This window comes from Rutidosis leptorrhynchoides, chromosome 1 (genome assembly GCF_046630445.1).
Source record: "Rutidosis leptorrhynchoides isolate AG116_Rl617_1_P2 chromosome 1, CSIRO_AGI_Rlap_v1, whole genome shotgun sequence".
NCBI lineage: Eukaryota > Viridiplantae > Streptophyta > Magnoliopsida > Asterales > Asteraceae > Rutidosis > Rutidosis leptorrhynchoides.
Window position 1 is genome coordinate 539,503,543 of NC_092333.1, and position 13,606 is coordinate 539,517,148.

The 13,606-nt window shown below is 31.5% G+C and overlaps 1 long non-coding RNA gene and 1 pseudogene across 1 annotated transcript; one reads left to right on the forward strand and one right to left on the reverse strand.

Moving 5' to 3' along the window:
• The first annotated feature begins 3,062 nt into the window (after window positions 1-3,062).
• On the forward strand, window positions 3,063-5,700 carry LOC139842832 (AAA-ATPase At3g28580-like; annotated as a pseudogene).
• Window positions 5,701-7,767: 2,067 nt separating this feature from the next.
• On the reverse strand, window positions 7,768-12,751 carry LOC139878029 (uncharacterized). Its single transcript, XR_011768928.1, has 8 exons — window positions 12,522-12,751; window positions 11,913-11,977; window positions 11,692-11,817; window positions 10,681-10,734; window positions 10,190-10,294; window positions 9,840-9,912; window positions 9,188-9,279; window positions 7,768-8,152 (listed from the first exon to the last, which is right to left on the reverse strand). It is a non-coding gene; the product is annotated as an uncharacterized lncRNA (long non-coding RNA).
• Window positions 12,752-13,606: the final 855 nt, after the last annotated feature.

Consider the following 13,606-nt stretch of genomic DNA (forward strand, 5'->3'; position numbering starts at 1 on the left):
TAGAAGAGGTGGAAGTGTGTGTGTTTAGAGAGTATTATGATGTAGTAATCTAGCATGAAATGGATGTATATATCCATGCTAATCCCACGTTTTTTTTAGTTAGTCAACAACGGCTTTTCTAGTTTTGTTATTTAGCTTAATCATTCATGGTAAATGACAAAGGTTAATCCCTACATGTTTCTATAATGGATGATGAGTCATTTAGGGCTGCTAAGATCAGATTATTGAGTGTATGTATCAATAGTAAGTACACCTAGAAGCTGTGTATTATACGAGTAATAATACGGGTGCATACGAGTAGAATTGTGGATGAAAATGAATGAGAACATAATTGTAAGCATTTTTGTTAAGTAGAAGTACTTTGATATGTGTCTTGAATTCTTTCAAAAGTGTACTAATACATCTTAATACACTACATGTATATTCATTTTAACTGAGTCGTTAAGTTATTCGTTACATGTAAGTGTTGTTTTTGAAAGCTTTAAGTTAACGATCTCATTTAATGTTGTTGAAAGCTTTAAATCAAATTTTAACACATTTTTAATAAATCGATATTAACCCAAACAAAAAATTTCCAAGCTGACCTGGCAGCTCCACCCCAGCCAGGGGTTGCCACCCCTTGGACCCCGCTATCGGGGGCGCTGCCCCCGAACCCCCCGTCATAATCAAGATAAAGTCTTTCAAAAGTGTACTAATACATCTTAATACACTACATGTATATTCGTTTTAACTGAGTCGTTAAGTCATCGTTATTCGTTACATGTAAGTGTTGTTTTTAAAAGCTTTAAGTTAATGATCTCATTTAATGTTGTTGAAAGCTTTAAATCAAATTTTAACACATTTTTAATAAAGCGATATTAACCCAAACAAAAAATTTCCAAGCTGACCTGGCAGCTCGAACCCAGCCAGGGGTTGCCACCCCTTGGACCCCGCTATCGGGGGCGGGCCCCCGAACCCCCGTCATAATCAAGATAAGTTCAAACAAGTGTGCACTCCACACTTTCCCATACTTTTTCGATATTTATCAAGGTTATTTTGGTTAACAAATTAATCCCATTACACTTAAATCATATTGGTGACACAAATCACCAACAATTAATATATCTTAATACGATATATATATACATTAAAATGTCATTACAACGATAATCGTTACATATATCGTTTCGAGTTTCATAATTCAATAGTCTCATTTTATGTATATAACTCATTGTTAATATACCTAGTGAGATACTTACTTTTCATAATATTATGTTAGCTATATACATATCCATATATATATCATCATATAGTTTTTACAAGTTTTAACGTTCGTGAATCGCCGATCAACTTGGGTGGTCAATTGTCTATATAAAGCTCATTTCAAATAATCAAGTCTTAACAAGTGTGATTGCTTAACATGTTGGAAATATTTAATCATGTAAATATCAATTTCATTTAATATATATAAACATGGAAAAGTTCGGGTCACTACAGAGTAACTATGTTGTGTGGCCATACGGGTTTGACGAACCCTCATTCGGATGGTTCGCTACCATTAGCGGATGAAATATAATTTTATCGTGTATAATGTAGGTTCTAACACTATGGATTCAGAGGTACTTATTCAGTTAAGCTTTGATAATTAGGTGCTCGTGATACAAATAACAACTTTTGGAATGCAAACGATTTAGATAATCAACTTTATACTTGCTTGTGGTTCAAAACAACGTTTTACAAATACACCTATGATTTCACCAACGTTTTTTGTTGACAGTTTTCTATATGTTTCTCAGTTTCATACTTGGCTATTTGATACATGCTTCCGCACACTTTGATTACTTGCTTGGGGTCAAGCATACATGCATACGCTAGTGATAGCACATTTGGATTCAAGCATATTGTTTACATACTTACGCTATTTATAGCAACCGTGATTTTTAACTTATATTATGTCTCAAGTCATTTCAATTATACTTTATAACTTTTGTAAACTTAAACTTATTGTCGAACCGTTTGGTAACTTAAAACTTTGCAAGTCATACACGTTTCAAATGAATGCGACATAACTTTGGTCAAACGTGTCTCATTTAGGGACTATGACCACGTAACGGGACCTAAGTTAACGACGCCGACAATGACGTTTTTGCCGGGTCGTTACATATTACATATTTATTGTTACTGTACGTACAATCAAATTTATTATTATTATTATTATTATTATTATTATTATTATTATTATTATTAATGTATTAATTATTAGATAAGTATATATTAAAGTATTATATATATATATATATATATATATATATATATATATATATATATATATATATATATATATATATATATATATATATATATATATATATATATATATATATAGTTTTTTTAACAGCAGTACGGGATCACCCAGGGGGACTTAATCACCAACGCGTTCATCTTCCTGCAGTTGCATAACCTTCCTCCAACTGATGTTCAGGAGAAAACCCGGTCCAATCCGAGGGCATGGGTGGTAAAACTCTTTCCCTCACTGCTCCCTCACTGCTCCCGCAATGCTGCACCACACGGGAGTCGAACTCCTGACATCTCGCTAAGAGAGGCATGCCACTATCACATGAGCTACAACACAATGTTAAAAAAATATATTAATGATACGCGTACCTACGCGCATGGCGCTCGTGCGTATCACGTGCTTTGCGCACGTCTTGAATAACTAAACTGTGTCTAATTAGGAGGCGCACGTACAGTCTTTGCTTAGCGCGCACGAAAGCAATCCGATACAATATTATCCTTAACTGAACATAATCATTTTCTAACTATAACTCCGTTATTTATGAGAAAATGTTATCAACAAGGTATTTTGAAATTTGTATAACTATTTTTTAAATACTGAATTGCTTGCATATCAAGGAGAGGTACCATTTAATTTACCTTATATCAATGATACAGTTATATATATATATATATATATATATATATATATATATATATATATATATATATATATATATATATATACGAAGTACTTTAATTTAGGAAATATGGTATTTACCATATTAATTTTTTCTTGAGGAGCAAGCATGTTGGCGTATATATAAAGGGGTTATACGTACCACTTTTTTCATATCCACTTTTCTTTTATTCCTAAACCTGACCACGTACCAAATACATTTGTTCCATAAATCCTAAGTTTCAATAATTTCAAGAGTCGGAAGTGTGCTTGTTTGTGCAGGAATAGTACTCCAACAAGTTGTTTCACGAATTCTTGGGAACCAAATCGAGCTATATTTTCGCAAATTGTTAAATTATTTTATTCCTTATTTCAGCATTAAATTCCATGAATACCAATTTGATGATAATTACATCATGGAAAACAAAGCCTACAAAACCATCGAAAACTACCTAGCCAACAACTCGGTTAATCGAGCCAGACGTCTTAAAGGAAATACGTTCAAGAACTCGCAATCGAAGGTTGACCTAACTCTGGATGACTTCGAAGAGTTGGATGATGTGTTGAATGGGATTAAAGTCTGGTGGTCTTTCGAAAATAAGAAAAGCTTCTACGAGCTCACTTGCTATCGAAAACCAGAGGCGTCTTTGGACATAGGCAAGATAGACAACCGCCTAGGGTCCAAAAAGTTTGAAGGGCCCAAAATTTTAAATATATATATATATATATATATGTATATATATATATATATGTATATATATATGTATATATATATATATATATATATATATATATATATAGTGGTAGGATCAAGAGGGAAGTAACCATTCGGGGGGAAGCGGGGGGAAGCAAAAACTTTTTTTTTTCGTTTTTTGAAAAAACTTTGTTCACGAACATTATAGATGAGATGAAAATATGAACATTTAGTAGAGACACTTTGTGATAAATATTTTTATTTTGGCGGGAAAACGCTCGAAGAAGTAATATATAACAATTATCGTGTTTTTCGAGCGTATTTTGAGGTTTTAGCTATTGGGGTTTAAATATTAGGGTTTAGATATTAGGGTTTAGAAATTTAGGGTTTAGGGTTTAGATTTAGGATTTAGATTGAGTTTTTAACACGAACGGTTTAGAGTTTAGAGTTTAGGGTTTAGGGTTTAGGGTTTAGGGTTTGGTGTTTTGGGTTTATGGAATAAACCCAAAACACCAAACCCTAAATCCTAAACCCTAAACTCTAAATCGGGCTAAATTTTACTTCACAAAATATGGAAAAAAAAACGTTCATATTCTTCATGAACAATATTATCTTGAATGTTATTTTTGTCGATCGTTTTCTCGCCTAAATAATATCATTCATCACGAAGTGTCTCTTCTAAATGTTCATATTTTCGTGTGATCTTGATGCCGGAAAAAAAAATTAAAAAAAACGAAAAAAAAATTTTTTGCTTCCCCCCGATTGGTTACTTCCCCATTGATCCTGCCCCTATATATATATATATATATATATATATATATATATATATATATATATATATATATATATATATATATATATATATATATATATATATATATATATATATATATATATAAAAAATTGTCAATTAAAGTTGTAATATTGTTATTTTAAATAGTTAAATGCATTGTAAGTATATACAAATTGATAAATTTAAGTATTATCATTTTATATGTGTTAAAAATTAAACGTGTGTGAGGGCCCATTTTTGTTTTCGCCTAGGGCCTTCGAATTATTGAGACGGCCCTGTCGAAAACACCGAGATTTTGTCACCAAAGTTTACTTGCAACATGTTCTCAAGGAAGGCGAGATTATCACTAGAAAAACTAAAAAAAGAAAGATCTCTACTAACGTTAGGTCTGATAATCTAGTGTACTGGAATCACATTATGTTTGAGCACCCATCTACTTTTGATACCCTCGCGATGGACCCGAAAAAGAAGAAGATTATCATGAATGATCTAATTATGTTTCGTGACTCGAAAGAATATTATAATAGGGTTGGTAAGTCGTGGAAACGTGGTTATCTTTTACACGGTCCACCGGGAACTGGGAAATCTAGTATGATTGCGGCCATGGCTAACTATCTTGACTATGATATCTTTGATCTAGAATTAACATCTGTGAAGACTAACATGGAGTTGAGGAAGCTACTGATTAAGACATCAAGTAAATCGATAATTGTGATTGAGGATATTGATTGTTCACTTGATTTGACTGGTCAAAGAAGAAAGGAACGAGAAAAACAGGATGAAAATAATAAAAACAAAGCTGCTGATCATGAGAAAAATGAAGTGACATTATCTGGCCTTTTAAACTTCACTGATGGGTTATGGTCAGCTTGTGGTAGCGAGAGACTAATCGTGTTTACAACGAATCACATAAATAAGCTTGACCCGGCTCTTATTAGAGTAGGACGAATGGATGTGCATATAGTAATGTCATATTGTTGTTTCGAGGCATTCAAAGTTCTTGCTAAGAACTATTTGGATATTGAATCGCATAAGTTGTTTGAAACCATTAGTCGATTGCTGAAGGAGGTCATGATTACTCCGGCCGATGTTGCCTAGAATTTGATGCCCAAGTCACAAGAAGATAATGCTGATATTTGTTTGAACAATCTGTTAAATTGTCTGGAGACTAGAAAAGAAAAGGCAAGGTTGAAAGCTATAAATAAGGTCAAATCTGAAGGAGATGAAATTCGTCAAAGTACTCCGCTTCCTCCGCCCTCACTTCTTCACTCAACTCACTAAGACTCGCCTCACGTCACTTTACTCGATCGCCTTGGGAGGAAGGCTACTAATGGTAGCGAATCTTAGAATACGAAGTGTTATGCTGAAAGAAGAATATTCAAGCTATGAAGAAATTAGTGATAATTAAGAAGTTGTTTACATTTGAAATTGTTCTAAATTTAATTAACTTTTTTTGTTTTTTTTTGTTTTACCATTTACCAAGTTATTCAAAGTTGTTTTTGTTGTTCAATTCCCTTTCCATATCAGATTATATAAATACTGCTTTTAGTTCGATCTGTTTCACATAAATCAAATAAGTTTACCAAATTTGTTGAACAGTTATAACAATACATGCAAAATGATCGAATCTATTAGATAAGATCATGAAAATATTTAGACAAAATTTCTTATTTCGTCCCTGTATTTTTCACATTTTCCCGTTTCATCCATGTATTTTATTTTCTGCATTTTTCATCCTTAAAAGCATTTTAAAGTCTCAATTTCATCTCTCACCCTAACGAATGTTAACTGAGTCCGTTAAAACTATTCACATGGACTATCCACATAATCTTTAACTAATTAAATTACAAAAATCAATTATTTCTTCCTCTCCATTATGTCTGGCAGTTCAAAACCTTCAAATAATAAGTTTCCAACAATCGAGTAAGCCAATTATAATTTCAAATTTCTGAATATACAAGGTCAAAATAATATGCTACAAAAATGCTACTATAAGAATTCTCATGTTTCGACTTAATACCAATTTAAACAAATAATATATATTTGCGATTTGTACTTTAGAAGTTACCTAGCTGGATTTGACAATGAAATTGAGTGATCAATCTTTTAGACTAGACTACACAATGATGAATGATTTATAAATTGTTAATTAATTATCCTTAATTGGACAGTAAAATTTGTGTTAATTAGTTCTTATACATGGTAAATAGACCAGAAGTCCAAGTACGTACCACTCATGTCAAAAAAATCACTAAGGACTAAATACTAGAGGTAAAACTTCAAAGCTGTAATTTATTTCTTGACAACAGTATCCTTTAACATTTATATGTTTTCGATCTTTACATAATGTAGGCATGTCTCAGTGAACATTATTCAGAGGGTCGCAATGACCCCTACTCTATATAATTATTAATTATTAAAAATAGTACAGAGTAACATGTCAAATTATGTATTGTTTTTTTTGGGATAAAGAGACTTCCAGATATGTATATGTATATAAATGCATTTTGGAGTTTTACCTCTCGTAGCATTGGTCATTTCTCTTTCACTCTCACGAAGTGCTTCTGAATTGGAAATTTGAAATTATAATTGGTTTACTCGATCGTTGGAAACTAATTATTTGAAGGTTTTGAACTGTCAGACATAATGAGAGGAAGAAGGAATTGATTTTTGTTGATTTTTATAATTTAATTAGTTAAAGATTACATGGATAGTCCCTATGAATAGTTTTAACGGACTCAGTTACCTTCGTTAGGGTAAGTGATGAAATTGAGACTTTAAAATGCAGAAAATAAAATACAGGAATGAAACGGACAAAAAGTGGATAACACGGGGACGAAATGAGCAATTTTGTCAAATATTTATATTTATAGACTATATACACGTTTGTAAATTGATTGATAGCAATGGAGGAAATAGACACTTTTTTCACCGGGGGAGAAATTTTTTTTAAAAGCGTAGCAATTTTTTTGGGCAATATGAAGGCTTTTAGGCAAAATTTGAAGGTTTTTTCAAAATTTGAAGTTTTTTTTGCAAAATTTGAAGGATTTGGGGCAAAATCTTGAGATCTTTGGGGCAAAATACGAAGACTTTTAGCCAAAAAAAAAAAAAATTTTCCACTGGGTTCGAAACGAAAAAAACCCAAAATTTTTTGCACCAAAAAAAAAAAATTTCACTGGGGACGAGTGACCCCACTTGCCGCTCTTCATTTCCGCCCCCGATTGATAGCATAGTCAATTCCTTCCATATTTATAGGGATTTAGCTACATAGTATAGGGAGATACAGTTATATATATATATATATATATATATATATATATATATATATATATATATATATATACTAGATTTATGAGCCCGTGCGTTGCACGGGAACTTTTCCTCAAACAATATTGAATCTTAAAATGATATATCAATCAACAATATTATACTGACAGTGTCACAAGTACCTTTGTTTTAAATTTTTATGTGTTCATAGTACAATTGTCGACTTTTGACCCATTTCGCTATCTGTATCTTCTTATTACCCATCAGACCCATCAGAGATAAGGACATGATCTAAATCAAGTAATTCAAAAATTGTTGAAAAAGGTTAAAGTTGCCACCTGGAATCACCAATAAAAGAAATGGCAACATTAAGGCTCCTTTTCATGCCTCCACGATACTTCCCAGAATGCTTGTCGGCAACCTTGCCATTGAATAAATTAACACTTTTAAGAGATTCTACAACTTCCTACAGAACAACATATAGAAGTATATTATTTCAAGAATCAATCACGATATAAAAATAATAATAACAGTTTGTATGTGTACAATTGTCAAAGTAACAATTGTGTTAGTAACATAGCAGTTTTATGTGTAGGCGGTGTAGCCATTGTCAAAGTATACCAAAGTATACTAACTTGTATGTGCAAGTGTTATTTTGACACATTACAAACTGACAAAGTTTTAATTTTACTAAAGTTGTTACAAACTGCTATTGTTATTCTGAACAAAGTGTTACAAAGTGCAAGTGTTATTGTGACCCATTATATTGCCAAAATATACCGAACTGTTATTGCATTACAAACTGTTATTACAATTCCACTTACTATGTTATTGCAAGTGTTATTGTGACCCATTACACTACTATATAAACTAAGTGTAATATATTTGTTACAGTGCACTGACCCATTATATTGACAAATTGTTATTCTGACCCATTACAAAGTGAGTCATTACACATGATATATTTGGTATACTGACCAATTAATTATGACCTATTACACTGACTTAATCTGTTTAAAAAAAACTATATAACAACTTAACCTATAACACTGACCCATTTATTCTGACCCATTACAATGACCCAATCCCGTTTAAAAAAAATGGTCAGAATAGAGTTAAACCACAAACTGTTACTGCAATTTCACTTACTATGTTATTGCAAGTGTTATTGTGACCCATTACACTACTATATAAACTAAGTGTAATATATTTGGTATAGTGCATTGACCCATTATTTTGACAAAGCGTTATTGTGACCCATTACAAAGTGAGTCATTACACATGATATATTTGGTACACAGACCCATTACACTGACCCAATCCGTTTTAAAAAAAACTATATAACTACTTGACGTTTAACACTAACCCATTTATTCTGACCCATTACACTGACCCATGCGTTTAAATTTTTTTTTGTTAGAATAGAGTTAAACTCCATCAATAATAATCACAAAACATTGTTAGAATAACACATCAAACCCTTGAAATATGTAAATAATACCTTTGGTGGTGACATCTCTATCATGCACCAAACCATTATTACATCCCTTAACATTTCTGTTCCATTTCTCAATGAATTCAGCCTGCTCATACCTGCAATTTACACGGAGAAAGGAAGAAAATTAAAATAATTTGAATAGTCAGTTCCTACAGTTTGGTTTTCTAAAGAGTGCATGCAACATTGATAACTGTTTTCTTCAAACTTTAAAATTATAATTAAATAGATATAAGAAAATCAGAATATAACACCAGCTACACACAATAAAAATACAAATCATGTGACCAACACAATACTAAAATTGGTACATTGATATATATGATTAAAGTAGTTACTCACATTGCATCTCTGCTCGAATGATTAATGAATATAAGAACCCGTGTAGAAATTCACATCATTATGTTTTAATAGTTACTCGAGTTGGAAACTCGTTTGACCCGACTATTTTGACACCTAAAATGATGATAAGTTTTTGACTATATGATTAATGAATGTAAGAACCCGTATAGAAATTCACATCATTATGTTCTAATAGTTAATCGAGTTTCAAACTCGTTTGCCCCGACTATTTTGACACCTAAAATGGTGATCAACTTCTTGCCTATATGATTATCTTTGTAATTTATTTAAATATTGACATGAAATAGATACTAACCTTCGTAATATATGTTGCACTCAGTCTACATCAGTCGCCTCCATGCGTCTTTTTTCCCCTTTTATCTCAATTTCTTGCCAAAAACATCATGGGATTAGAAAATACACGGAGTTAGAGAAATCATGATATATATGGCATTAGCAAATATAGTATTCGCGTGAGCCATTTGTTATGTACAAATGTTTATAAAAGTGTTCAATAATTAGTATTGTTAACTTGCATGGTAAAAATAAAAATAATACATGAAATAGCTCATCATATTTGAACAAATTTGTGAATAATAAAAAAAAAAGTTATGAAATAAGATAAGGAGTTTAGTAAAGAGTGATTACAATAAAACTTGCACTTACAAAATTGAAAGATTAGGGAGCTTCCACCTCCTTGTACTTTCGAGATGCAACTTCCTATTCTTGAATCCATATACTTAGAGATGGGTGCATGCACGATTGTTATAACTAAATCATATTTACAAAAATAAAATAAAATAAAATAAAATAAAATATTATTACAGATTTGGATAGAAACTATAAACCATTATACCAACCCAAATTGATCTGGTTCAAATGGACCAAAATTTTCCTATTTATACCAACCCAAATTTATCCCATATTCGTACACAATAAAAACAATCAATAATATAATCATAAGTGTCTATATATGTGCGAGTCTAAATAATTAGAAATGGGATTTAATTTGAAACTTGTTCATCTGCTTAAACAATACTCTAGCAATGTATTTATTAGTAAGTATATATTACATGAAATTACTATATAAAAAAAGTATTATAATATTGTTAATGTTAATTAATGCTAGAATACGCAAGAAGCATATAAGAACTTACATTGTCATTTTGTCTGAACCAATCACTCGTTACCCACGCTGCTCATTTAGCCACCTATAATAAGCACACTCTTTGAAGAAATTAACAAAACATTAATGATGTTTAATAATTGACACCAGTGTACTTACAGATGCACATTATTCAAAGTCTTAACACCCCACTAAAGCATTATATCGTAAGTCCGGTAAAAAAACACCATGCAAAAAAAAAAATCATTGACACATATAGCCTTTAAGTAGCATTTCTGACCCACATAGCCTTTATGTACCAATTTTGACCCGTGAAAGAATATTACACACTGTGGTTGACCCATACCCAATTAACCCAATAAAATCAACATACACTAACATATGTAATTGTAAGTAAATAAACTGCACAGCTCTAACCCAATATAAATTTACCATTTATATTTTGATACGTGAAAAAAATAACATGGTAGTTCTACAAATTTATCAACTATGTAAGATTAAAAAACGGAACAAACTGAAATAAGGAAACTTCCAGCTCTGTTTACCAATTGGAAATGCAGATTTCAAGACATAACCTACCGAAATTTGCCATTCGCCACATTAATGGCCTGCCATTATAATGGCTAAAATAAAACTCTCTAAAAATGTCCTGTATCAATGATAAACCGTCCACTTAGAGTTTACCAAAAATTGAAGAGCATAATAGAACTAAAGGCAGTGATATAGACCCATTAATATTATAGACCCATTTTCCACCTTGATTAAATAATTAAATATCATTGCCATTCGTGTTAGATCCATTGGTTAATGCATATTAACGGATATAAATGGTAACTTTGTTGTAGCATATAATTTGACAAATTCTAAGTTAGAGAATACAAACAAAGTTTTAAATATCAAACTTGCACTGAATAATACAACAACAAATATGAAAAACCTGCAACGAAAGCACATTGTAGACAATCAATGTTCAGTGTTTGGTGGATTTATTATTCATTCTTAACCTTAGTGCCTAAAATATATCGCATTGAAAGAAGCTGACCTCAAAAGTCTTTCACCCATCATGCGCTAGCAGGTAGCATAAGGGGTTTTTTCGATTGTCTCGTATGTGTTCACATTGAAATATATCGCATGTTTGTTCCAAAGAGTCAAGTCGATCACGCTGCCACTGCATATATCACATGTACAATGGTTGATGCACCGTCGTATCGGTTTTTTTTATTACAATATAGTAACGAAAATTCAGGGTCAATAAAACCTGACTTTAAATTGATGATCTCAACTACCGGTCTTAAGATCGTCAACCCACTAGATGCTTCCTATGTAATCTGTTTTTTAGATGTGTAAAAAATAGGTAGGCAGAATGTATATTTCAACTAAAGAGCCTCAAACAACTTCATAAAACCAATTTTATAACCACATAAAATCTATGGTTATTATATAGCCGACCAGTAACTAAAATTTCGCGTAAACTAAAGAAAGTCAAAGCTATCAATTACAGTACACTAATTCATACCGAAAAATGTAGCAGCTGCGACAATGATAAAAGACATTTTGATCAGGTCAAATTACAAATCAATACTTCCACTAATTTTAATATGTTCAAAATTTTAAATAAATAAAATTACACAAAGAATAAGCAAGGAATCAAAGTAAAAAAATAAAAATAAAATGATCTCATCATCTTTTAGTCCTAGAAGTTCCCCAAAATCGCCATCTTACTTGTTATTATATTTGACAGATTATTCCTTTGAATGAGAAATTGATATACTAAAGTTAGCAAATAAAAATTAATGAAAATGATATGCTAAAATTAGTAAAAAAAATTGATGAAATTAATATACTAAAGTTGAAATACTAAAATCTATATACCTTCAGTCACTTGCGAACTCCGATCTTGAAGGTTCCGACCTTGAAATCCAACACCAAACAGTAAAAAGGCATCACCACCATTAGGTTTCTGACCGATTAAATCCCACTAATGAATGTTTAGAGGTTGAAATCGGTTGAACCGTTTATAATCAAAATAAACACAATTATTTTGAACACCATTTAATCTGATGAAGACGAATAATAAGAACAGTGACGGGATGGTTTCCCGGAGATGGTCACGGCAGATAAGACGACGGCGAAGACAACGATAGTGGTTGTGACGGGGATGGTTGCCCGGGGATGGCTAAAACCCTAAGCAAATGGAGCAGTGGAGATGGAGATCGCTACAATTGCCATAGGTAAAGCGCCAAAAACCCTAGGCAAACGGAGGAGGGGTGGAGATTGTTTTCGTCTTCTAGAGATAAAAGTGAATGTAGCAAAACTTAGAACCCTAATTTTAAATGAATGAAAGAGGAGATGAATGAGGATATGGATGAAGATTGATGATAACTGCTTCGTGAAACCATCGATGATGCTGTTAACCTAATTCAGTAGTTAATTAAGGATTAAGGATGATTGAGGGACACGTGTTGGATTTAGGAAATTAGGGAATTTTTTAATTCAAAATTAGTAGAAAATTAGAATTTGTGAGGAGGATTTGCTGCCACGTGGACTTATCTTACCGATATATATATATATATATATATATATGTATGTATGTATATATATGTATGTATATATATATATATATATATGTATATATATATATACACATATATATATATATATGTATATATATATACACACACACACATATATATATATATATATATATATATATATATATATATATATATATATATATATATATATATATATATTTAAATGCATAAAGTACAATCCGATTAATCTCTGATTAATCCCCGAATTACCGATTAATCCTTCGAAAGTCCCGACCTATTAATCCCCGAATAGCGTATTTTACCGATTAATCACTAAGTGTCTCTTCTAAATGTTCATATTTTCGTGTGATATTGATGCCGGGAAAAAAAATTTCAAAAAAAAAATGAAAAAAAAAAGTTTTT